Raw genomic sequence first — 5635 nt, forward strand, 5'->3', positions numbered from 1 at the left:
GCCCCCCCCCCCCTTGTAACAACCTTGTATGTGTTGGGAAGCTTATCCTACCTCTCTCCTCAGTCATCTCTTTCATAGTCTAACCAAAGCTGTCCAAGTTCTGAGTGGCCGAGGGTAGAAGTCAGCACTGACTGCAGTAGAAAAACAAACTGCTGTGGAAAAAAAATAAAAGCACATAAATTACAAGGAAAAAAGTCAAAGACAGAAGTTTTGTAACCCTCCTTCCCTTTGTTAAAATGAAAATCCATCCTGCTGCAACCTTAAGTCCAGTGGTATTACCACTCTGGTATTGTATTGCTATGCCACGTTAGGGTCTGGGGTAGAACTGGAAATACAAATTCAGATAATTTGGTCAAGTCATTCCTCATATACAGCCCCCTGGTAAAGGCTTTATTTGAATTACCAAAGTATTCTAAAAATAGAGTGTCTTGGAAACTATCTGCTCTTAAAAGGGCAGGTGGCAGCTTACTGAAAATTGGGTTAGATTTCCAAACTACAGCCCACCACATTAGGAATGTCATTCACTTTTCAAAATGCTCTAAAATCCATGTACATCACAAGGTTATCTTCTGTTATTCTATAAGAAGGGCAAGGATATTCTCCATACAGTACATGTGGAGTAATTTGGTCAAGAGGTTCCTTATACAGCCTTATATGCATAACAGGACTGCATTAAATATTGGCATTTCACAACAAGTAATGAGAAAAAATGTGGGTAAGTGGGAGAGAGAACAATCACTGAGAGGAATAAATGCCTTCAGAGTTGTTCTGTCAGGCTGTATTCATCTCCATGTACTGCTTTGAGATGAACAAGCCACTTTGCAACTCTACAACCATACCTTACTAGTCCTCAAAGGTGGAACTGGAAGCTCCCCTCCACTGCTGGCTGCCTCCAGCTGGCAGAGTTACCGGCTTCTTTATTCCACGTGGCCCTTCCAACCCTTGTGGGATCATGGAGGTATCAGAAGGACAGAGCAAGTAGCTAAGTGGTAATGTGATATTCCCAGAAAGTGTCCTTCTGGATGCCTATAGGTGCTCAGCTTCTGCTCTCTCCAAGGGCAGAATTAAGGTTGTGATGCCCTGCCTGGAATTGTGTATCTTGACCTCTGTATTTCTTAGTTTTCAGAGTACAGACACATACAGATTTCAAGAAGGATATGGGTTCCAGATGATCCACATTAACATAGTTTTTGAACAGTGATTTAATACAGTTAGACTAAACCAAACCTCTATTGGGAAGACATATTATTGGCAATATTACATTTATAGGTTACTTAGGATGGAATATATGAGATATCCAAATCTGTGGATTTGTTAAATATGTGGAGAAGGTACTCAATCATGTTTTGTGGAAGTATTTACAGATATTGGACCAGATACAGCCAGGAATGAGAAGGGCAGCCTTGGACATGCACCATTTTCCTGTTTTCCAGGATCTTCATTGGCTTTGATGGAAGATCAAGAAGCCTCAACTCTTTTCTGGCATACACCAGCTGTTAACAGCCCAAAGACCTCTCCATTTAACTTTTACCTTGAGGACCACATACTGCTGCTGGAGAGGCAGCTTGGCACATGGGATATGTGGTTTAAAATGCCATTCATTTCCTTCATGTAGGTAACCCTGTCAAACTCCATGATGCTCAAGAGCTGAATTCCAAGAAAACTGCCATGTCCCTGTTTCCAGCCAGGCACCTGGAGTTTGTGTGCTGTAGACAGCTAAATTTTCTTAAATTTCTACTTTTGTTTCAAAAAGCAACACTGAGAGCAAAACAGTCAGAGAGTTTCAATTTGCTTTATAAATATCCCGAAAATTTATTAATTGAATGGACTGTCATTTAAAGAAATACTGTAGTGCAGATGCAGGTGCATTATACACTGGCAGATGGAACGATTTATCCAAATCTCACAGTGTTTGACTTCATCTGCCAACATACCTGATTTGGGATTTTCAGGATTCACTTTGACCTGTTCAGTAAATATAATGTCATGCACCCAGGCCAAAGAGAACCAATCCAAACAGGACTCAGCAGTGTATGGTGCACTCTTCCTGAGTCCTGAGGAAGTTGGCATGGGACTGTAAGATGTTTCAGCTGTGCTAACTAGATATTCAAGCTGCCTTCACCCAGTGGAATGAGAGTTCACATAGCTTCCTCTGCACACACAAGAGTAAAAATCTAACCCATTCTTTCTCATGCATTTTGAAACAAGTGATACCCATGGGCATATTTAGGCTTGCCATGAGAGGGCCTGGCCACACTCCCTTTCATCTGTGTGGTTTCTGGGCAGAGAGCTCTTTGAGTTCATTAGCATGTCAGCACAGTGAGCTCTGAGCTCACAGTTGATTGACACAGGCTGTGGCTACAGTTCCTGCTTTCATGTAGCTCTAGAGTCTGGGGAGTGAACACTGCCACTGTTCACCCTCCTCACAGTCCCCCCTCCCAGCGGGGGGAAAGTGGAGACAAGTGGTAGTGGTGCTCACCCCTGGGACCTGGAGCTGCATGAAAGCAGGGACTCCAGCCAGAGCCTGTGGCAATCAGTTGGTGAGCTCAGAGCTCACGGCATATGTGGAGCTTGGGTAGGAGCAATGCAGACATGCTGGTGAGCTCAGACAGCTCACTATGCATGCACAGCACACCTGGAGCAACCATGCCACTCCCCCACCTCCCCATCCACTAGATCTGTCCCTGACTATAGTCTGCTGTTCTTTGGACAAACAAGACAGGTAAACCTACCTCCATCCTGTTAAAAGTCCTATTTCCATCCCTTTAAAGGTTTGTTTCACACTATGTTCTTTCTTCCATTATCAATGCATATAAAGGGAAGAAAAGGACTTACTGTACAATAAGTCTAAAAGAAACGTTGAACATAATAGGTAGATATGGGATCAAATGTTCAGCTGATATAAATCAGAATTGCTTCACTGTATGTACCAGTGAAGGATCTGCACCTTAAACAGTAAGTACAGTTTAACAGTTCCTTTTCAGTGCCCCTAACCTCTTGTACTGCAGTCCAGCATTCCTCAAATGAACTACTGATATGATGAATATTTGCAAAGGTAGAATATAGGTTCAAAGAGAGAATATAAGATTAACTTATTTTTTATACTCATTGTATGGCTCCCAGAGTTAGAAAACCTTCAAGCTGAGTTACTTCAGAGACAAGTTCTTAGCATGCATTTTGCCCAAAAGACTTCAGCCTCCAAAGATAGGCATGTTTTATTTTAATTCATGACTCGCTTCTGAGGAAATAATAAAGATGCCTCTACTTTCTGTCTTGATATTCCTTTTTATTTCTGGCTGCTCCCTCCTCCAACTCTGAGTCTGTGCACTGCATTCATTTCCAGAAAGATATGGATTTCCTCACCTCCATATACCTGTTTTGTCTTTGTTATAACCTCCTGTAATACTCTCTGGGCACGTCTACACATTAATTAATGAACAATGGTTATTGCACATTTATTTAGTACTTGTACAATCAAGTACTAAATAAATGCATTGTGGCCAGAGTTACTACACAGTAGCACCAGAAAATACCTTTTTAGTAACACTATTACACAGTAGTCTAATAATACTACACAGTAGCATATTAGCACTGTCCATGATGTGATGCTGTACTGCGCAGTGTTATTAGGGTACTGCACAGTTAGCATCTGATGTAGATGTGCCCTTTCTGTCATAGCGTCATAAATTCATAGAAAATTAGAGTTGGAAGGGACCCCAGGAGGTCATCTAGTCCAACCCCTGCTCAAAGCAGGATATATCAGCCAAAGCTTTGTCTAGCCAGGTCTTAGAAACCTCCAAGGATGGAAATTCTATAAGACCTCTGGGTAGCCCATTCCAGAGCTTTATTACCCTCCTAGTGAGAAAGTTTTACCTAATATCTAATTTAAACTTCCCTTGCTATAACTTGAGACCATTGCTCTTTGTTCTGTTATCTGTCACCACTGAGAACAGTCTAGTCCATCCTTTTTGGAACCAGCCTTCAGGTAGGTGAAGGCTGCTATTAAATCCCCTCTCAGTCTTCTCTTCTCCAGACTAAATAAGCCCAGTTCCATCAGCCTCTCCATTATGTACCCCAGCCCCCTAGCCATTTTTGTCTTCTGCTGACTCTCTCCAATTTGTCCATGTCATTTCTGTAGTGGGTGTCCCAAAATTGGACACAGTACTCCAGATGTGGCTTCACCAGTGCCTACTAGAGGGGAATAATCACTTCCATTGATCTGCTGTCCATTGATCTCCTAATGCAGCCCAGTATGCTGTTAAGCCTCTTGGCAACAGGGGCACACTGTTGACTCCTATTCAAGCTTATACTGTAACCCCCAGGTCCTTTTCTGCAGAGCTGTAGCTTAGCCAGTCAGTCCCCAGCCTGTACCAGTGCATAGGATTTTTCCTTCCTAAGTGCAGGACTTTGCATTTGTCCTTACTGAACCTTGTGATATTTCTTTTGGTCCATTCGTCCAATTTTTCTAGGTCTCTCTGAATGCTAGCCCTACCCTCCAGCATATCTACTACTCCCCTGAGGCTGGTGTCATCTGCAAACTTACGGAGGATACACACCATCCTATTTTCCAGATCATTGATCAGTTTTGAACAAAACCAGCCCCAGGACCAACCCCTGGGACACTCCACTTGATACCTGTTGCTAACTTGACATTGAACCATTGATTGAGCCTGATAATTCAACCATTTTTCTATCCATCTTACAGTCTATTCATCCAACCCATACTTCCTTATCTTGCTTGTGATAATGTTGTAGGAGACCATATCCAAAGCCTTGCTAAAGTCAAGATAGATCATATCCACTGCTCTCCCCACATTCACAGAGGTGGTCATTTAGCATAGAAGGCAATCAGGTTGGTCAGGCATGACTTGCCCTTGGTGAATCCATGCTGACTGTTCCTAATTACCTTCTTTGCCAAGTGCTTAGAAATGGATTCTTTGAGGACCTGCTCCATGATTTTTCCAGGGACTGAGGTGAGGCTGACCAGTCTTTAGTTCCCCAGATCCTCCTCCTTCTCTTTCTTAAAGACAAGGACTCTATTTGCCCTTTTCTAGTCAGCAAATACTTGTAGACTTGTACACATCCAGCTTTTCTAAATAAACCCTGACCTGTTCTTTCACCACTGCTGGCTGCCCACCTTCGCCCTAAGCTGTGCTGCCAGTTGCAGTAGTTTGGGAGCTGACCTTGGCTGTGAAGACTGAGATAAACAAGGCATTGAGCACTTCAGCTTTTTCCACATCATCTATCTGAACGGTGCCTCCTCCATTCAGTAAGGGTCCCACACTTTCACTGATCTTCCTCTTGTTGCTGCCATACTTGTAGAAACCCTTCTTGTTACCCTTTACATCCCTTGCTAGCTGCAACTCTAATTGTGCTTTGGCCATTCTGATGTCATCCCTGCATGCTTGAGCAATACTCCTATATTCTTCCCTAGTCATTTGTCAAAGTTTCCACTTCTTTTAAGTTTCCTTTTTGTGTGTTAGCTCACTGAAGAGTTAGTTCCCTGCTAAAGCAAGCTGGTCTTTTGCCATAATTGCTAGTCTTCCTGCATATCAGGATGGTTTGTTCCTGCACACTCAGTAAGGCTTCTTTAAAATACAACCAGCTCTCCTGGAGTCCTCTCCCTCTCAGACTG

This window comes from Gavialis gangeticus, unplaced genomic scaffold, assembly GCF_001723915.1.
Source record: "Gavialis gangeticus isolate Ggan-Ray unplaced genomic scaffold, GavGan_comp1, whole genome shotgun sequence".
Classification (NCBI taxonomy): Eukaryota; Metazoa; Chordata; order Crocodylia; family Gavialidae; genus Gavialis; species Gavialis gangeticus.